At 40.7% G+C, this 22,664-nt stretch overlaps 1 long non-coding RNA gene across 1 annotated transcript in view; it reads right to left on the reverse strand.

Annotated features, from left to right (window-relative positions):
- Nucleotides 1–22,664, reverse strand: part of LOC122556919 — an 89,234-nt gene that overhangs the window by 22,627 nt on the left and 43,943 nt on the right. Inside the window, exon 2 of the long non-coding RNA XR_006313703.1 lies at nt 4,839–4,945. This is a non-coding gene — a long non-coding RNA (uncharacterized LOC122556919). The remainder of the gene's footprint in view (nt 1–4,838; nt 4,946–22,664) is intronic.

Here is a 22,664-nt window from a genome sequence, read left to right on the forward strand (position 1 = left end):
AAGCTTTTGGTGGCTTATTTTTTCACTCAAAAATGGTCTACTTTAAATAAAAAAGTGTTTCTGGTGAAAAAAATGCAAAATGGTTTCAATGATATTCTCAGTTATTTAAACTGAGGTTACCCAGTTTTTGACATGTACATTTTGTTGTTTGCTCCTAAGAAACAATAATATGGCAGTAGGTCTTGAGTCGATTTATTTTGGCTCTGAATTGAGCATTATGTGAAAAGTAAACGTCAAACTTCATTAAGTTAATCCAGATATCAAAAAAAACATACTTTATCATAAATTGTTTAACACTTAAGAAATCTGTTCAAAATATTAAGAGAATACAATCACTGACAAACTATCACCTCCTGTAATTTATCCCTGTAGTAGCTGACTAAATCAATCTTCCCTTTAACTGCAGCAACTAAGTTCCTCTTCCAATTTTTTTCATGTATTTTTTGTCAATGATGAATAGGCTGCTACACTGATAAGGTCTTATATACTTATCAATATTTGACTTAAGCCATAATGCCAAAAGATATGATGAGTTTGTCGTTTGGCCATGGAGTTAAAATCCACTCTGACATCATCCGTCGTCCTTAAATGTATCCAGTAAATTTCCAACATGTGGAAACATGTTCTTTCCCAGTTCTTTTAACAGTTGGAATTTAGGATTGATTGAACAGCTATGCACATCTAGGCTGTGAGTTGGCAAACTCCCAAATACGAATATTTGCAGAAAATATCAGCAAACCTTTAGGTCTTGTGCCATTTTGTTTTCACATAATCTTCAATATCTGCTTTCTATTATCCTAGTTACAGTGCCTTCTCCCAAAAAACATCACTTTATTTATTCCTGATTGCACCATCTGTTCTCATTAAGCTGGCGTATCTCTGCTAGTTTATTTTTACAAGGGAACAAATAAGTATTTCATCCATCAACAAAACTCCCAGCTTAACAGGCCATGGTGGTAAATCTCATCAAACTTCAGCATTCATGCAGGAATAATACACCATCTGTGGCTAACTAAAAGATAAAGCATGATACCCAATTCAAAGAAAAGATACGCAATACTGGAATGATTAAGGGTAGGGCACAGGTTGTGAAAATTTTAAAACCAGAAAAGGATGATAAAAATAAGAACTAAGAGCAGGAGTGGGCAATTAAATCCCTTGAACCTAATTTGATTCAGTCCCTCTAGCCCAATAACATAATGATGAGAGGGTAATTTGAACATGAGAGATAATTAGCCACTTTTCTGAAGAAAAGTGAACTCTTCAACAAGAATATCAAAAGGAAAATATCTGTAGTTAAGATTAACTTTGATCCCTTAACAGATGAAGCTGGGGATTTATTAATAGAAACAAAGAAATGGCAGAAATTCTGAACAAGTATTTTGCATCTGTCTTCACAGCAGGAATCACAAAATCATCCCCAGAGTTTATGGAGAAGTAAGGTACAAAAATAAGGGAAAAATTTAAAACAATCACTATCATTAAGGAAAAGGTAACAGGAAAACTAATGGAATTTTAAAGACTGTCACATCTTTTCGAACTGATAGCTGCATCCTAGAGTCTTAAATGAAGTAAACTCCAGAGACAATGAACGCATTGATTGTAATCTTTCCGAATTCCCTTGATGCTAGAGAGGTCCCACTTGTTAAGTTAACCACAAATGTAGTATCTTTGAATAAGAAAGGTGGAAATCTGGAAATTAAGAGCCAATTAGCCTGACATCTGTCATTAGCAGTTGTTATAAAGGAGTTCATAACAGGACATTTAGAAAATGATAATACTAATCTGGTAGATTCAACATGACTTCAATGAAGGAGAAAATGTATTTTACATGTTTGTTAGAGCTCTTTGAGGATGTAAGAAGCAGGGTGGGTAAAGGGAAATCAATAGATGTCATGTATTAGGAATTTCAAAAAGCATTCTAAAAGGTACCACATTATTGGTTAGTACACTTTCATGTATTTGGAAATTACAGATAAAGTTAGGATAAATGGATCAATTTAATGTTTGCAAATGCTAACAATTAATGTTTTACCAGGTTAATTTCTGGGATTCAAGGTTTCATGGCCTATGTTGATGATTTGGATGAAGAGACAGACTACACCAGAGCCAAATTTGCTGACAATACTAAGGTCAGCAGGAAAGAAAATTCTGAAGAGATTGCAAAGTGTTAGCAAAAATAGATTAAATGAGTGGCCAAAATTTGTCAGATGGAATGTAACATGGGAAAATGTGATGATGCTCACTTCAGCAGGAACCTTTTAAAAAAGTGCATGTTTATCACAAGGAGAAAGATTTCAGGATGCTGCCCTACAGAGGGATATGTTTATTCCTGTAGATGAACCACACACAAAAAAAATCCAAGTAGAGGAAGTAATTAGGAAAACAAATGAAATATTCTTGCTAATTACAAAGGACATGGACCGTCAGAGTAGAAAAGCCTTCCCACAACTGAACACAACTTTGGTGACATCCACAGTTCTATGTGCAGTATTGTCACCTTACATAAGATTAGATTACTTATGGTGTAGAAACAGGCCCTTCAGCCCAACACGTTCACACTGACCCTCTGAAGAGCAACCCACTCAGGCCCATTCCCTTACATTTACTCCTTCACTTAACACTACTGGCAATTTAGCATGGCAGGGAGAATGTGCAAACTCCACACAGTTGCCTGAGATGGGAATTGAACCCAGGTTTCTGGTGCTATGAGACAGCAGTGCTAACCACTGTGTCACAGTGCTGCCCATTCCAAGGAAGATATATTTGCATTGGAATCAGTACAGCAAAGATTCACTGGGCTCGTTCTTGTGATGAAAGGCTTGCTTTGCAAGGAAAAGATTGAGCAGGTTGAGCAAGTGTATTCATTGGCATTTGGAAGAATAATAGCTAATTTGATTGAAATATATGAAGTTAAGAAGAACCTTGACAGGGTGGCTGTGAAGGGTTGGACGAACCTCTCACTTTTTCTGATGGAAAGCTTGGAGGAAGGAAGGGATCTAATGTGACATGATGATGTTTTATAGGAATACTATTGGCTTCCTGCTCCAACATGAGGTCAATGTGGGGATGCTTGCTGATTGCAGCACCATCTACAACTCTTCAATCACTTTAACTGATCATCTTCTTCATATGTAGTAGGATGTGAACAATGTTGGGTTTGGGCTCATATAGGCAAGTAACATGAATGCCTCAAGGTGTTAGGCAAACTGACTGTCACGATCAGTAAAGACCTTAACCATCTTCCTATGATATTTGATAACATTGCCATTGCTGAATCCTCCACTAATGACAGCCTGAGGGCAACAGTTGATCAGAACTCAAATGGACCAGTCATGTAAATAAGGTGACAACAAGAGCAGATCAGAAGCTAGGAATTCTGCAGAAAGTGCCTCACCTTTGGTCTCCTGAATACAGGTAGACGATCCTTTATCCGAAATGCTCAGGACCAGCTGTTTTCCTGAATTCGGAGTTTTTCGATTTTCAGAATAAGTAAGTTTAATGGTGAATTTTTAAAAAATCTTACCGGAGGAGCAGACTTCTAAGTAAGAGCAGGCCAGTCGGTGCTTGGCCACACACCCCCACGTTGCATTTGAGTGACATGCATCAATTGGGTTTCGACTTGGGTTAACTGTTTGCATGCCAAGCAACCTTGTTAATGAGAAAAACTTCACAAAAAAACCTTTGGATTTCAGAGTTTTTCAGTTTTTGGATGTTTGGATAAAGGATCGTCTATTTGTACTTTGTATCACATATAGCACTGCATGGTGGCTCAGTAGTTAACACTGCTGCCTCACAGCATCAGGGACCCAGATTCAATTTCAGATTTGGGTAACTCTCTGTGGGAAGTTTGCATATTTTCTTGTGTCTGTGTGGATTTCTGCTAGGTGCTCGGGTTTCCTTCTACAGTCCAAAGATGTGCAGATTAGGTGGCTTGGTCATATGAAATTGTCTGTAGTGGCCAGGGATGTATGAGCCAGGTGGATTAACATTGGTGAATGCAAGTTTACGAGGATAGAATAGGAGGTTGGAACTTTGGAGAGTCAGTGCAGACACGATACGCCAAATGGCCACTATTCGCACTTTCGAGATTATATGATTCTATTTGCTGGTTCGATAAAGCACATGCCAGGAGTGTGATGGAATCCTCAACACTAGCTTAAATGACTGCAGCTGCAACACCATTTAAGAAGCTCAAAATTAAAACAGATCACTTGATTAGCACACTTTCCACATTTACATCTTTCATCACAGGGACTAGTTCATATTGGTAAGGAACATCTACAATATGCAGTGCTGCAACTCATCAAGGCCCCTTCAATAACGCATTCCAAACCCAGAATCTCTACCACCTAGAAGAACAAGAATCGCAGATGCATTGGAATACCATCACATGCAGAAGTTTCCCTCCAAGCTAGACACTAATCTGATTTGGAACTACTTCATCATCGTTTAACTGTAGCTCAGTCAAAATCCTAGAACCCACAGCAACACAGGACATAAGAGGTAGGAGTATTGGAACAGGGTTTGGCCATTCATCCCTTCAAGCCTGCGATTGTGGTTGGTCTGTGCCCTAACTCAATCTACATGTCTTTGGTTACTGTATGTGTTCCTACACATCAAAAATTGCAACAGTTTAATGCAACATCTCAGGGTTACCTTCTTAAGGTCAATTAGGCAAGATAAATGATGGCTGAGCAAACATATATCTATGTATCATGAACAAATTGCTTCATGCTTGACCTTCCCAGCCTGGCATAAGTACTTAGGATTGGATGTCTGACTAGAAAGGAGTGCTCATTTGGAATCATACTCTTGCCCTTGCTATTGAGCCTTACCTTGCAAAACTCTCGTACAATAATTACATTTGGCCTGAGCTGCCCTGTAATTCTGGGACACCATGAGTCTTCTCCCTTCAGCAGCCAGGATCAACGGAGTGGTGCTGCTGAACATAAGAATGACAGGCTGTAATTGGCTGGCAATACTTATGAACATATCTCCACACCTATGAATTAAGAGTAGGAATAAATCGTTCAGAACTGCAAGCATACTCCAGCATTCAACAAGATCATAGCTGATTCTGATTGTAATTTCAAATTTGAATTCCCACCCACCGCTGATAACTTTTCACCCTCTTATTTAACAAGAATCTATCCACATATGCTTTAAAAATACTGATGGACTTTGCTTCCACTTTGTTTAAGGAAGAGAGTTACAACCACTTGGGTGCTGGAGTATTGATTTCAGGCAAAGGCATACTTTAGCTCACTATTGCCTGATTGGTTTACTGTATGCCAGAACTTGCTGTACAGAGTCAAAGGAGGTATGGTTAGTAAGTTTGAAGATGACACCAAAATTGGAGGTGTGGTGGACAGTGAAGAAGGTAACCTCAGATTACAACAGGATCTTGATCAGATGGGCCAATGGGCTAAAGAAGTGGTATATGGTGTTTAATTCAGATAAATACGAGGTGCTGCATTTTGGGAAAGCAAATCTTAGCAGGACTTAGACACTTAATGGTAAGGTCCTAGGGAGTGTTGCTGAACAAAGAGACCTTGGAGTGCAGGTTCATAGCTCCTTGAAAGTGGAGTTGCAGGTAGATAGGCTAGTGAAGAAGGCATTTGGTATGCTTTCCTTTATTGGTCAGAACATTGAGTACAGGAGTTGGGAGTTTAGATCAGAGTGGTGGTGGAAAAGCACAGTAGGTCAGGCAGCATCCGATCTTAGAGAGTTCCTTCTCCCCCCCCTACCCCCCAATTATCTCTCCACCCTGAGGCTTCCTGCCTCTATTCCTGATGAAGGGCTTTTGCCCGAAACGTCGATTTTCCTGCTCCTCGGATGCTGTCTGACCTGCTGTGCTTTTCCAGCACCACTCTGATCTAAACTCTGGTTTTCAGCATCTGCAGTCCTCACTTTTGCCTACCGGATTTGGGAGGTCATGTTGCAGCTGTACAGGTCATTGGTTGGGCCATTTTTGGAATATTGTGTGCAATTCTGGTCTCCTCCCTATTGGAAAGATGTTGTGAAACTTGAAAGGGTTCAGAAAAGATTTACAAGGATGTTGCCAAAGTTGGAGGATTTGAGCTATAAGGAGAGGATGAACAGGCTGGTGCTGTTTTCCCTGGAGCATCGGCGGCTGAGGGGTGACCTTATAGAGGTTTACAAAATTATGACGGGCATGGATAGGATAAATAGACAGTCTTTTCCCTGGGTTGGGGAGTCCAGAACTAGAGGTCATAGGTTTAGGGTGAGAGGGGAAAGATATAAAAGAGATCTAAGGGGTAACATTTTCACACAGAGGTTGGTACATGTATGGAATGAGCTTCCAGAGGAAGTAGTGGTACAACTGCAACATTTAAGAGGCACTTGGATGGATATATGAATAGGAAGGGTTTAAAGGGATATGGGCTGGGTGCTGGCAGGTGGGACTAGATTGGGTTGGGATATCTGGTCAGCATGGACAGGCTGGACCAAAGGTTCTATTTCCATGTTGTACATCTCTATGACTCTATAACATTCAGACAGAATGTGAGATCTCCAACATCTCAACAGGATTCCGCCCAATACCTCCCAAATCTACAATTATGGGAAGGAGTTTAGGAATAAACCTTTCCAACTTAAGATGGAAATGAGCAGAAATTCCTTCTCTGAGAGAATCATTAGTTTTTGGAAATCGCTACCCCCAGAGATCAGTGAATGCTGGATCTGTGATTAAGACCGTGTTCTAATCGGCCATGATCTTATTGAATGGTGTAAACAGCATGAATGGACTAAATGACCTAAGCTTGCTCCTGTTGCTTATAATTTAACTATTTTGTTTTTAAAGGCATATCATTCCTGTTTTATAAGAATGATGGTGCAAGTATTCCCAGGACAAAAGTCACATATTAGAAGGATGGACTTGAATTAGCAGGATAGGGTTTATACAGAGTACACTTTGTACAAGTACACATTGTACAAGATTGAAATTGATGAAATGTATGAACAGAAAGTGAAGTAGAGTAAATGCATGCACATGCTGAAACAACATTACGGTGGGATTAGTAGCACAGCAGAGACTGGATCATTGTACAAAAGCATCATTTAAACAAATGCTAATAAAAACAAATACTTGTGGATGCCAGAAATCTCAAATGGAAACAGGAAGTGCTGGAGAAATATCGAAGTTCTGGCAGGATCTGTGGAAAAAGAAACAGTCAATATTTCAAAACCAGTATGTTTCTATTCTGAAGAAGTCATACTGCACTTGAAACGTTAATTTTGTTTCTCGATCTGCAAATGCTGCCAGACCTGCTCATTTTCTCCTGCACTTCCAGTTTTTACTTAAAGTAAAACCTTCCAGATCATAGCTGACCAATTATGTATGTGTCATTTACCTACTTACAAAACTGATTTAACTGAAAAATCACACATGAACCTGAAGTATTATCTCTGTTTTGTTTTGTCCATTACACTACCTGGTCAGCCATGTATTTCCAATATTGTCACTTTACATAATCAATAACCCAAATAGTAATATTTACCATTTACAAACATTAGCTGTTTTTAAGTTGTAGTGAAAAGCTTTTGTTTCTCACTATCTTCCTGCACTGTAAGTTTTTTGCAGTAAGCACACAATGCTTTTATTCCAAATAAGTTAGTTTAATAGTTGAATTTCACAATCTTTGGACATTTAAATCAAATACAATATCACACACAAGTCAGCTCTCTCTGTAAAGTGGATCTCACCTATCAGTTTATGGATCTTTTGAAAAGGTTCTTGCAGGTTTATGATTTTTATATCTTTATATTGACTATCTTTTTTTAGCTCAGATGTGAAGATGTAAACTTGAGAGCATGCGCTGTAATTCCTTGTTTGCAATTTGCTACGTGTTTAAGTCTGCCAGTCTCTGGTTTATTTCTTAAGTTAATAGCAGTTCTAATAAAACATGGAATATATTTGAAACTGACCTTGTATAGAAAGAAACATGAATGCCCAAGGCCAAAAGGAAATTGCACATTAAAACAAAATCAAACTGTCTAATTGGATAGTTAGGTAGTCAAAATACACTTAAGCAGAAGTACATTTCTTAATTTAAATTAAATCATTCCAAGAGTCATAGAGATGTACAGCATGGAAACAGACCCTTCGGTCCAACCCGTCCATGCTGACCAGATATCCCAACCCAATCGAGTCCCACCTGCCAGCACCCGGCCTATATCCCTCCAAACCCTTCTTATTCATATACCCAACCAAATGCCTCTTAAATGTTGCAATTATACCAGCCTCCACCACTTCCTCTGGCAGCTCATTCCATACACGTACCACTCTCTGCGTGAAAAAATTACCCCTTAGGTCTCTTTTATATCTTTCCCCTCTCACACTAAATCTATGCCCACTAGTTCTGGACTCCTCCCACCCCAGGGAAAAGACTTCGTCGATTTATCCTATCCATGCCCCTCGTGATTTTATAAACCTCGATAAGGTCACCCCATCAGCGTCCGACGCTCCGGGGAAAACAGCCCTAGCCTATTCAACCTCTCCTTGTAGCTCAAATCCTCCAACCCTGGCAACACGCTTGTACATCTTTTCTGAACCCTTTCAAGTTTCACAACATCTTTCCAATAGGACGGAGACCAGAATTGCACGTAATACTCCAAAAGTGTCCTGTACAGCCACAACATGACCTCCCAACTCCTGTACTCAATACTTTGACCAATAAAGGAAACCATACCAAGCACCTTCTTCACTATCCTATCTATCTGCAACTCTACTTTCAAGGAGCAATGAACCTGCACTCCAAGGGCTATTTGTTCAGCAACACTCCCGAGGACCTTACCATTAAGTGTATAAGTCTTGCTAAGATTTGCTTTCCCAAAATGCAGCACCTCACATTTATCTAAATTAAACTCCATCTGCCACTCCTCAACCCATTGGCCATCTAATCAGGACCTCATTGTAATCTGAGGTTACCTTCTTCGCTGTCCACTACACCTCCAATTTTGGTGTCATCTGCAAACTTACTATGTATATCTTTTATGCTCATATCCAGGTCATTGATATAAACGATAAAAAGTAGTGGACCCAGCACCAATCCTTGTGGCACTCCACTGGTCACAGGCCTCCTGTCTGAAAAATTACCCTCCACCACCACCTTCTGTCTTCTACCTTTGAGCTAGTTCTGAATCCAAATGGCTTGTTGTTCCAATATTCCATGAGATCGAACCTTGCTAACCAGTCTCCCATGGGAACCTTGTCGAATGCCTCACTGAAGTCTATATTTATCACGTGCACGACTTTGCCCTCATCAATCCTCTTTGTTACTTCTTCAAAAAACTCAATCAAGTTTGTAAGACATGATTTCCCACACACAACACCATGTTGACTACCCCTAATCAGTTCTTGCCTTTCCAAATACATGTACATTCTGTCCTTAGGATCCCTTCCAACAACTTCCCCACCACTGACATCAGGCTCACCGGTCTATAGTTCCCTGACTTGCCTTTACCACCTTTCTTAAACAGTAGCATCACGTTAGCCAACCTCCAGTCTTCTGACAGTTCACCTGTGATTATCAATGATACAAATATCTCAGCAAGAGCCCAGCAATCACTTCCCTAGCCTCCCACAGAGTTCTAGGATACAGTTGATCAGGTCCTGGGGATTTATCCACTTTTATGTGTTTTAAGACATCCAGCACTTCCTCCTCTGTAATATGGACATTTTTCAAGATATTACCATCTATTTCCTTGCATTCTGTATCTTCCATGTCCTTTTCCACAGTAAACACTGATGCAAAGTTATCATTTAGTATCTCCCCCCAATTCCCGCAGCTCCACACAAAGACCACCTTGCTGATCTTTGAGGGGACCTATTCCCTCCCTAATTACCCTTTTGTGTTTAATGTATTTGTGAAAACCTGTTATATTCTCCCTAACCCTATTTGCCAAACTTATCTCATGTCCCTTTTTTGCCCTCTTGATTTCCCTCTTAAGTCTCCTTCCACTGGCTTTATACTCTTCTAAGGATTTACTCACTCTATCCTATCTATACCTGACGTATGCTTCCTTCATTTTGTTAACCAAACACTCAATTTCTTTAATTTTAAAAAAATTCTGAATATTTCAGGTCAAGTGACTTTTCCTCAGAGGTTCTCTATCTTGCTCCAATGAGCTATTGTCTTCCAATTTTGTTTGCATTTGGTATGCAAATTTTAGCCTCATTAAACCAGTTCACCTTCCATTTGCAATAATTATTTTAATAACTTCAATATGTTCTTTTTTAAAACAATATGATTCCATGACCAATGCATTTCATTCAGTATTGCTGAAAATAAACAAATTTTCTCACTTTTTCATCTTGCACTCATCAAGAGAGTTTGCAAGAATGCCAATTTAAGGGAGAACCAACATTTTTACAACTTGAGAGGAAATTTCTGATTTTTTGGGCAAGTGGATTCTAATTAGAAGAGGTGTTGTAATGGAGAATGCATCAATTAATGATGGCTTACATTTAACTATTAGGATTTGTTTAAATTTTAAGCCAAGCAGTTGAGTCTGATTGGTTGTGCAATTTCACTGAGAATTGGAGCAGCAAATGGCTATTGCCTATTTGTTTTTAAGTTGAAACAGATGCAGTGTGTCTATATCTTCTACATTGCTAATGAGATGACTTGCAGAGAATTAAATGAGAAACCCATTAGGGCTCATGGAGAGAAATTCTCCATGAAGTCCACCCAAATTGACACAGTCTTATTTCTGGTAAAATTCATCCCAATGGCTTGATAGCATCACCCTTTTAATTGTGAAAAACACTTACATTCTATAAAATAGTACCAGCTTGAAATAACTAGTTTCAGCTGTTGATTGAACATTTGAGATACCCTTCCATTGAATAAAGATTCGTGCACTTTGTGTCTTTCACTGTGTCTCACACCTGCACACACACACACACACCCACATCCACACACCATGGGTGCTGGGGATAAAATAAGCACTACCGCACTTAGGTGGTAGTGTGGGGGTTAAAAAAAAAGAATAAGAGTGCCCCCTTTGATGTGAAGGACAGTGTTTGTCACTGGCCACCCGGGTGTTTTCCTATCTTCCTGGTGGTGGAATTTGAATAAAGATTGGTGCACTTTGTGAAAAAAAAAGATTCGTGCACTTTGTGTCTTTCACTGTGTCTCACACCTGCACCTGCACCTGCACCTGCACACACACATACACACACACCCCATGGGTGCTGGGGAAAAAAATAAGCACTACCGCACTTAGGTGGTAGTGTGGGGGTTAAAGAAAAAAGAATAGGAGTGCCCCCTTTGATGTGAAGGGCAGTGCTTGTCACTGGCCACTCGGGTGTTTGCCTATCTTAAAAAAAAGAAAATTAAAAAAAACTCTCGGGATGCCTCCTGGCGATGGGGATCCCCAGTGGAGGGCTCTCTACGCGGGAGTCCTCCCCCTTTCTCTCGGGGATCTGGGGTGGAGGGTGCTGCACGCAGCAGTCCCCTGCAAACGCAGGTTACGGTGGTTCACGGACTCCCAGCCCAACTGCTTGTTCTGTGGCGCTGTGGAGTCCGTGGACCACGTGTATATTGGGTGTGGGCGTTTGCACTCCCTTTTTGATTTTCTGAAAAACCTCCTCAAAGAAAAAGAGATACCCTTCCATGGTGGTGGAATGAACACATTTCAGGGTCAACAGTGGTTGCCTTCAGGGCTTTTTATGAGTTGTATGAGTTTGTGCTGTCTCCTCGGGATGTATAGCAAATACAGGTTCTGCTAGCAATGTACACATCCCATAAATAAATAATTAAAAACAACTGCTGGAAGTGATCTTATCCAATTTCCCATAGGATGGCTGTGATGCATCCTACTTCTGCTTCAGCTTCCAAGCTGAATAAATAGTGCAGACCATATTTATCAGGCTGTCAGAAACCTTGTTTTTTTTTTAAACTAGTTTTCCGTTAAGAAGAGTACAACAGCCGTAGGTCTGTCAGCCCAGCTAGTTAGTTTTGGTCGTCATTGTTATTGTTAATTCATCTGTTCAGATGTGTAATGATGTACCTCTGGAGCAGGTGGGGCTTAAACCAACTCTTCCAGACCAAAGGTAGGGACGTTAACACTGCATCACAAGAGCCTTTATTTTATTTGAGATTTGATTGTTCTGTCTCTTAATGTTGTCACCCAACTTACCTTTGTAATTCTTAACATCCCATCCTAATAATAACCTATCAATATCACTTTTGAAATTTTCATTTGATATTTTCATGAGATAATCCAAGATTGCCATTGCCTTTAGTGTGAAGTAGCATTTCTTGACATCATCCCTATATGACAAGGCTCTAATTAAAGGTTACGTCCACTCACAAGACCCCAAAGCTCCAGTTCACAGTACTTGAAGAATTTCAGCGATATGCCTTCATTTATTAGTGTTAAAGTCTGCTACATCACTTTTATCTAGTTTTGTTGCTTTTTTTTTGTTATTGGTTAGGCTTTATCACTACCTGTTTTCTTAGTATGTGTTTGTGCAATCTTTACCAAGACTTTGACAGCAAATCTGTGGATAACTGACAATCGTGAACAGACAAACTTCAAGTGTTTAACGTCCTCCCCTTTGAGAAATGGAAAGACTTAGTACTGATGTGAAACAAATCTAATTTTACACAGCTTCTTGCAGTAGTAAAGAACTCAATTGAACTATCATCTGTCTTGTTGATCAGAAAATATTTCATGACAAACACACGTAAAATTGATTCATATGTGCAAACATTTTTAGCCACTGGAAGTAGAATTGAACAGAATGGGACTAATATGAAGACATAATAAAGCCTGAACAATACAAGGGAGGTTACAAGTATAGATTCCAGACCAATATTTGTTTTAGATTTAACAAAACACTAAAAATGCTATCAAAAGTGATATTGAGTTAAGGTTCAAGGCTACATGCCCCAAGTTACCTCAGAAAGGTCAAACAGAGTTCTGGGAGAAAAATTGTTTGGCATTCACAAGTAATTCTTGTAACACCGCGGGTACTAAATGCATAAATCTTGATTAACATGAGGTGAGCTGATTTCAAGTTTGAAACAATACAGCTATTGATTGTTGAAAGTATTCCTGCCTCAGATCACAGGTTGCACTCCGGAACTTCTGAATAAAAATCAAGGCTGACACTTCAGTGCGATGCTGAGTAAGTGCTGCATTATCACAGATGCCGTTTTTCAGTGCGTCAATAAACCTAGGCTCCATCTGTCCTCTCATGTGGAAGTAAAATATTGTCAAGTGCTATCTGAAGGAGAATAGGAAAATTACCTCCCTGATGTTCTGGTTCATGTTTGTCCCTCAGTCAATGTTATTTAAGCAGATTATCTAATCATTAACTAAATGCTGTTTGTGGATATTTGATGTGTGCAAATTGGTACTTTCTACTCTGCAAACAGGCTAAATTTCAAAATTGCTTCATTTACTGCAATGCACTTTGAGATAATAGTGTGATAGAAATCTACAGCAGAGAAAAAGATGTCATTTGGCCCATCAAATCTGCATCAGTCAAAAACAACCACCTAACTAGTCCAATGCCATTTTCCAGCCCTTGGCCCTCAGCCTTGGCATCACAAGTGTGCATCTAATTATTTCTTAAATGTTATGAGGGTTTCTGCCTCTACTACCCTTACAGTGAGTTCCAAATTTTCCTCACATTCCCTGAAACCGTCTGCCCTGTACCTTAGACTTGTTGCCCCGGCCATTCATCCCTTCATCAGAGGGAAAGTTTCTTCCTGTCTACCCTATCTATCACCCTTATAATTCTATACATCTCTTACAAGTCTCTCCAAGGAAAGAAAAATGTCAAGCTATCCAATTTCTCTTCATAATAAAACTTTGCAACTAGGCAGCATCCCAGTAAATCTCCTCTGTACCCTTTCCAATGCAATCACATCCCTCTCATATTGTGGTTTCCAGAGCTCTATACAATACTCTAGCTTTGGCCTAAAGAACATCTTACACAGTTCCATCATGACCTCCCAGCTCTTAAACTCTGCTTTGGCTAGTAATGGCAAGTATCCCATATACCACAGAAACCACTTTCTCTACCTATCCCTCTACCTTAAAGAACTAATGGACATGTACATCATGGTCCTGCTGATCTTTGATGCATCCCAGGAGCCTATCACTCATTATCTATTCCCATCCCTTGTCTGTCCTGCTCCAAAGTGCAAAACTTCATGAGTATTTGGATTGAATTCCATTTGCCACTGATTAGCTCATCTGACCAATCTATCTATATCCTTTTATAATCTAAGGCTACCCTCTTCACTACTTTCCACCTTACCAATTTTTGAATTATCCATGAACTTACTAATCAACCCTCCTACATTCAAGTCTATATCATTTATACAAACTACAAACAGCAAGGACTCCAACATTGATCCCTGTGGAACCCCACAGAAAATAGACTTCTATTCACAAAGAAATCTCTCAACCATCACCCTCTGCTTCCTGTCACTCAGTCAATTCTGAATCCAATTAGCCAAATTTCCTAGGATTCCATGGGCTACACTATTAGTCTCGGTAGCTGTAAAAAGTGTTGTTTTAAAGTAAGTTTTTCCTTTTCACTTAAAGTTTTAATTCTTAATCAACCATGAGTCACCCAGTTTTGGTGGTTAAAATTCAGACTACAAAGTTCCTTATGCCACCACATTGACTACATCTATAGATGAAATCAGATCAGAGGATTAAGTCTCATGGTCTTAGGGAGAATTGCTCACTGATGTCTGTGGAGTATCTGTCAGTCAGGGGATCCTGGAACAGTAAATCAAGGGCACAGTCCCATTGCAGCCATGGGATTGGCAATTATAAGGTGCCCACTGAAGGTGATTTCAGTCAGGGAGTCCATGACTCTGTGGTCAGAGGAGTGTGTCATGGTCAGTTGTGTGGGCTGAATCTTACACTTTCTTGTCTAAGTCTGAGTTGTATTGAATTCTTTTCAGCATTTGGCACTGCAAAGTCCAGTAAGTTCTTACTGTATCTTAACAAGTTTGCTCCATTAAGTACCTATGCTGCCCCATGCTGCCTCTCACATCCATATTCTCTTTCTTGTTACCACACGCCATTCCCAGGGCAACTCACCACTCAGTGGCTATTGCAGAATTCATTGGCATCCCCATCACTTGCACTATTTTGAAAGACCATTGTGCACTCTCAGTCTGGTGCTGTCCTGCAGTTACTCACATTTGCTTTGGAAATGACAGACAAAAATAAAATGGCATTCTGCTTTGTAGCAGGGACCTGGAGGTCCTGCTGCATGTGGGCTGGGGAGGAAGGGGAATGTTCTAATGCAGGGTCTCCTCTTCCACCAGGACCAAGAGTGAAGGCCACAACACCAGATGATGCCTTATCAGCTTGGTCCAAGGTTGAAGCAATCTCAGCTATCTGGAGCAATGCCCAGTAGCAGAGGAACAATATCAACAAACTTCTTCACTGCACCATTGTAAGGAGCTTTGTGAGCTGAATTTTAACCATTAAAAATGGGGTGAGTTATGGCTGGCTGAGACTTAAAACTTTAAATGAAAAGAAAAGACTTACTTTTAGACACCACTTTTCATAGCTACCGAGACTAGCACATCATACTCCGATACATCACACTCGCTCTGATTCTGCTACTGTACCCGCCTCCCACAAAGGCTCATGCTCTACCACTCTCGCTATTGCTTGCAACACCTTCTGCATTCAGTCTCACCCACCCTCACCCCGATACCACTAATCCTCCATGCCCTCTGTGCTGTCTACTCACTCCCCATCTGCATCATTTGTAATAGTTATGGCATCCACTTTCATCTCCCATAATGCCTACCTATCTCATTCTAACCCACAGTAGGGCAGAAAGAGCTGGGGCAGGTGATGTTTACCATCACACAACTTCTCATCCCTAATGAGGAGAAGATTCTGACTCTGGCCGTGTTGAGCAGGGCCTGGACAGGTATTGGAGGCTGCCTTTGACTTACTGCACTGTGAAACCCATGAACGAAGGCTCTCTACCTTGACTTGATCAAAGCCTGCTGAAAACTATGAATACTTCCTAGCTTTGTGTCTGCACTAAACAACATGACAAAGCATCAGTTATATGAGTTTGATATCTCTGTCTGAAAAGGCAAAGTGCAAAAAGGCAAGGCAAGGGAATGAAAGGCTCAGATACTATGAGCATTCAGGTAGGGACAGTGAGTGAACATTATGAGAGCAAGCAAAGACCCAAGTGATGCAGTCTTGTCTAGTCCATGAGCTAGTTTTACATCCCTGAACATAATGTCCTTGCAACAACATTGGAGTGATAGTTGTGCAGTGTGTAAGCCATGAAGTGATAGTGGTGTGGGAGATTGTGAGAGGTGAGACTGAGCGAGGGAGAGATGTTGCAAGCAATAGCGAGAGTGGCAGAGTGAGAGGCTTGGTGGGACATTGGTGCAGTAGTCGACAAAGAGTGAGTGGGAGGTGGCAGAGAGACGATTGTGGCACTTACACTGGCACGGTAGAGCAGGTCATTGACCTACTTTCAACATTGCTAACTGTATCTGCACCCTGATAATGGCATTGATTTTTGACAAAGGCTACCAGGGCCTAGTGGCATGGCCTCCTCTACTGGTCCTCCAGGAATATTACCCCATTCCTTTGTTTTACCTGGTCCACCAGGAGCTCCATTTACCTGTTGGTAAATCATGGCAACATTTTCCCTTTCACCAACCTGCTCAGACTCTGCATTAGACTGAGATGGGCAGTTTAGGAATGCCAGTGATCAGCAGCCTTTAAATATGTTATAGCCACATGGGTTGTGGTCTTTCAACTAATATCTATTAAGTGCTAAGTGGTTTGAGAATGCAACACGATAAGATGGGGGTCAAAGATGAATGGTATGCACACTATAAGGGCAGGTTAGGTAATGGATGTGGCAAGTTTGGCAAGTTAGGATGGGAAAATCTGCAAGGCGTTGTGGTGATAAATCCTACAAAAAAGATTGACACACCTCAGACACCACCATAAAGATAAGATTCAGCCCATAGTCCTACCGTATCTTGGCCTAACAGGTACAAGACCACAATATCAGAGCAGAACATAAAAAAACTTTATCTACTTACCCAAAGAGAAAGGAGGGATAAGAATAAGACAGCCTTTAAATCTAGTTTAGATGTAAATTCTTACAGAGTTTTGTTGATTTATCTTCTCAATATTGTTACAGCAAATTTTGAACAAGCTGTCTTTTGATATTAATCAAGTTTCTAATTTACAATGGACTGTCACTATAACTTCACATTTTTTATCATAGAGTTCTCATGTCCCTTCCTTTACATCACCGGTAAAAAATGGATAACTGACAGCCATAACCTGCTCTCAGGTCTGCACTAGGGCATATGAATTAAAGGTGTTGATTGTTTGTAACTGCATTTGAGCCATAAGAACGCAGTTAATATTTTTTTTATCCACAGCTATACTCTCTAACCCGAACAAGACTGAATCCTACTTAGCAACCTTTTACAAGGCACTTTGGCAAGGGGCAGCCAAATACTTAAGATACAGAATATCAACATGGCTTTCATCAACTTGATGAACCTCCCAAACCTTTGTGCAGTTTGTGCAATCAGTAGTTCTTTTCCAGATGCTATAGTGAGATTCAGTAATAAGCTTTTCTCTTTTGATTAATCATAATTAACCCTTTGAACTATAACAGAAATGTGAATAGTGTCAAGTTCCGATCTCTTGCCCTTTCAAAAACAAAATTACATTCCATGTGATATATTTAGTTGTTGAACTTCTAACTCTTTGAATGAAGAAGAGTGAATTACATTAGGATCAGCAAACTGATATGGTTTAAGAACTCAAATTGTAGCAAAGCCCAAATCTGAAGCTAGTTTGAGATGTTCAATTTTGGTCTTGAACCCATATTAAAATATTGAAAATGTAGCAATGTTATTAATCAGAAAGGCTGATGTAGATTGGTTGCTCCTAGTATAAGAAAATTAGAAATAAGAGCAAGAGTAAGCCATATAACCTCTTGAGCCTATTCCACCATTCAATAAGATCATGGTTATTCTGATTGTTGCTGGACTCCCTATAACCCTTAACACTCCTGTTTACTAAAAAAACTCACCTTTGATATCTTCAAAAACTCAATATCCATTGTTGTCTAGGATAGGGAATGTTAATGTCCCTGTGCCTTCACCAAAACCGGCTCTCTTAAATCTCTCAATTATTTATTATTATGTTTTGCTACTGCCATTGAAAAAATGTTTCCATCATCGTCATATTTATCTACTATCCTCTTTTCTAATGTCCTTTAGCTGTTCAGAAATCAGCAATCATTGGGTTCAGTTGAGTTTGTTACTCAATTGATCGTTCTCAAGAGATCGATACAGTTGAGAAAAGAAGTGAGTCAGGGCAGGGACAAAGCAGAGAATAAGGTAGGGCTGATAAATTAAATTGCATTTATCTCAATGCAAGAAGCCTAACAGGGAAGGCAGATGAACTCAGGGCAAGGTTAGGAACATGGAAGTGAGATATCATAGCAATTACAGAAACATGGCTCAGAATGTACAGGACTGGCAGCTTCATGTTCCGGGATACAAATGTTACATGAAGGACAGAAAGGGAGGCAAGAGAGGAGGGGGAGTGGTGTTTTTGATAAGAGATAGTATTACAGCTGTACTGAGGGAGGATATTCCCGGAAAGACATCCAGGGAAGTTATTTAGGTGGAACTGAGAAATAACAAAGGGATGATCACCTTAGCGGGATTGTATCATAAACCTTCAAGTAGTCAGTGGGAAATTGAGAAACAAATTTGTAAGGAGATCTCAGTTATCTGTAAGAATAAAAGGGTGGTTCTGGCTGGGGATTTTAACTTTCCAAACATAGACTGGGACTGCCACAGTTTGGATGAAGAGAACATTTTCTGATTCAGTATGTGGATGTACCTACTTGAGAAGGTGTAAACCTTGACCTACTCTTGTGAAATAAGGAATGGCAGGTGACTGAGGTGTCAGTGGGGGAGCACTTTGGGGCCAGCAACCATAATTCTATTAGTTTTAAAATAGTGATGGAAAAGGATAGACCAGATCTAAAAGTTGAAGATCTAAATTAGAGAGAGGCGAATTTTAACGGTATTAGGTGAGAACTTTTAAAAGTTGTTGGGGCAGATGTTAGCAGGTAAAGGGACAACTGGAAAATGGGAAGCCTTCAGAAATGAGATAATGAGAGTCCAGATTAGATTAGATTACATTACATTACATTACAGTGTGGAAACAGGCCCTTCGGCCCAACAAGTCCACACCGACCCGCCGAAGCGCAACCCACCCATGCCCCTACATTTACTCCTTACCGAACACTACGGACAATTTAGCATAGCCAATTCACCTGACCTGCACTTCTTTGGGCTGTGGGAGGAAACCAGAGCACCCGGAGGAAACCCACGCAGACACGGGGAGAACGTGCAAACTCCACACAGTCAGTCGCCTGAGGCGGGAATTGTGCCATCGTGCCGTCCAGAGACAATATATTCCTGTTAAGGTGAAAGGAAAGGCTGGTAGATATTTTCAACTGCTTTCACATTTCCAGAATGATATCGTTAAGCACATGACGCTTATATAATAGCACTGTACATATGATATGCATTAGTGTGACAAAAAGTGTGCTTTATATAGATATATTATGTATTTATTAACATCATATGCAGAATTTGGATTTCAAACTAGTGGTATATGTATTGGAAACTGCGTCTCTCTAATTTTTTAGTACTTCCTATGTACCAAGACATCTAATTTAACTACTATTCTGGCAGTTAAGTGTTTTCTCCAAGCATAAACAATTGTTAATAAGCAAGTCAAAATGAAGGTGACATTAAAGACAGCCAATGGTACAATGTTCCACAGGCTGGAGCATGGGGATACAGTTTTGGACTCCTCATCTGAAGAAGGATGTCCTGGCAGTGGAGAAATTGCAACAAAGGTTTACCAGACTTATTTCTGGGATGACAAGACTGCCTTATAAATAGAGACTGGATAGGTTAGGCTCATGACCAGTACCACCACAGAACACACCAGATGACCTCATTCTTTAAAGACCGCAATTACTCCTCCCACATGGTCGATGATGCCCTCCTGTGCATCTCATCCACATCCCACACCTCCACCCTTGAACCACACCCCTCCAACCGCAACAAGGATAGAACACCCCTGGTCCACACCTTCCACCCCACCAACCTCCACATACATCGCATTATTCTCCACCATTTCTGCCATCTACAAACAGACCCCACCACCAGAGATATATCTCCCTCCACACCCCTACCCACTTTCTATATATACCGTTCCCTCCACAACTCCCTTGTCAGGTCCACACCCCCCACCAACCCACCCTCCCCTCCCGATACCTTCTTCTGCCACCAAAGGAATTGAAAACCTGCACCCACATCTCCCCCCTCACCTCCATCGAAGGCCCCAACGGAGCCTTCCACAGCCACCTGCACTTCCACATGTGTCACTTACTGTATCTGTTGCTCTCGACACGGTCTTCTCTACACTAAGGAGACAGAAGCCTACTTGCAGAGCGCTTCAGAGAACATCTCTGAAATACTCACAGCAACCAAACCCACAATCCCATGGCTGAACACTTCAACTACCCCTCCCACTCCACTAAGGACATGCAGGTCCCAGACCTCCTTCATCGCCACTCCCTAACCACATGACAGCTGGGGGAATCATCTTCCGCCTTGGGACCCTCCAACCCTACACCATCAATGTAGATTTATCTAGTTTCCTCATTTCCTCTCTCCTCACCTTATCCCAGTTCCAACCTTCCAACTCAGCACCACCCTCTTGACCTGTCCTACCTGTCCATCTTCCTTCCCTCCACCCGCCTGCTCCACCCTCCTCTCCGAGTTATCACCATTACCCCCACTTCCATCTACCTATCACACTCTCTGCTACCTTCCCCGCAGCCCCAACCCCTTCCCATTTATCTCATCAACCCTCCACTCACAGCCTCATTCCTGATGAAGGGCTTTTGCCCGAAAAGTCGATCCTCTTGCACCTCAGATACTGCCTGACCCACTGTGCTTTTCCAGCACCCCATTCTTGACTCTGATCTCCAGTATCTCCACAAGAATGAGGTGGGATCTAATTTAAAAAAACCTCGTAATTCTAACAGGACTAGACAGGTAAACGCAGGAAGGATGTATCAAATGACCTGGGAGTCCTGAACTACGATTCACAGTCACTGGACCTGGAGTGGAACGTTTAGGACTGAGATGAAGAAAAATGCATTGATCCAAAGACTGTTGAGCCTGTGGAATTCTTTGCCACAGAAAGTGGTTGAGGATAAAGCATTGAATGTTTTGATAAAGGAGTTAAATATGGTTTTCGGGCTAAAGCAATCAAAAAATGTGGGGATAAAGCAGAAACGAGTTACTGAGTTGGATGATCAGTCCTGATCATATTCCAATGGCTGAGCAGGCTTAACAAGCTGAATGACCTACGCTTGTTCTGATTTTCTGTATATTTCGTTGTTTGACATCAAAGAACAATATCGATGCATTGGTTTGGAAAATAAAAGCTTTTTTTCTGCCCTAAGAAAATGCAAACTAATCTTCATATGAGGGTGAGAATAGGTATCCTGATGTCATGAGTAGCTGTCCTATGTCCATTGTCTCAAACAATTCGAATGGATGTTTGACATGTGTAAGCAAACAGATTTCAGAAATTCTCGTATATCAACAAGTACTCAGGGTTAGATGGCAATCCTTATCAGGAAGCTGTCTTCTTCAGATGAATTTTGGATCAGAAGAGATTGAGGGAAGACCTAGCAGAGAATTTCCAAACACTTTGCCTACAGAGCAGGATGCTGCATTTGCAACTTTAATGAAAATGATACGCTCTATGCCAACAGACTGCTTATCCTTTGATGTCAGTAAGCCATCCTCAATTATCATTGGTTTTCGACTTTTTTGTCTTAGTTATTAAATTGTTGTATCTACACTGCAGCCTCTTAACAAGCTATCTGAAAGCTTCTTATAAACAATTAACCTCCTTTATTCGTTAATTTGGGTCATGAACCCCCAAATTCTAACAATGATGTCAGGAATGACATCAACAGGAATTGAATTGAGTTCTGGAGAAGAAGCTGAACTCAAAACATTAATTTGCTTCTCTTTCAATTGATACACAGCTACAGAAGCTTCCATTGTCAAGGAAGATCTGCCTACCGAGTCAGTATGGGTGGAAATTAGGAACAGCAAGGGAGCAGTCACCTCTTTAGGGGTTTACTGCAGGCCCCCCAATATCAGCAGGGAGATGGAAGAAAGCATAGCTCGGCAGATTTTGGAAAAGTGTGGACGTAGTAGGGTTGTTGTAATGGGTGACTTTAACTTTCCCAATATTGATTGGAACCTCCTTCGAGCAGAGGATTTGAATGGAGCTGTTTTTGTAAAGTGTGTTCAGGAGGGTTTCCTAACTCAGTACGTTGACAGGCCGATGAGGAGAGAGGCCATTCTAGACTTAGTGCTCAGAAACAAGCCGAGGCAGGTATCAGATCTTGTGGTGGGAGAGCATTTTGGTGATAGTGACCACAACTGCCTCACATTCTACATAGCTATGGAGAAGGAGAGGATTAGGTAATATGGGAGGATATTTAATTGGGGAAGAGGAAACTATGATGT

This window comes from Chiloscyllium plagiosum, chromosome 14, assembly GCF_004010195.1.
Source record: "Chiloscyllium plagiosum isolate BGI_BamShark_2017 chromosome 14, ASM401019v2, whole genome shotgun sequence".
Lineage (NCBI taxonomy): Eukaryota > Metazoa > Chordata > Chondrichthyes > Orectolobiformes > Hemiscylliidae > Chiloscyllium > Chiloscyllium plagiosum.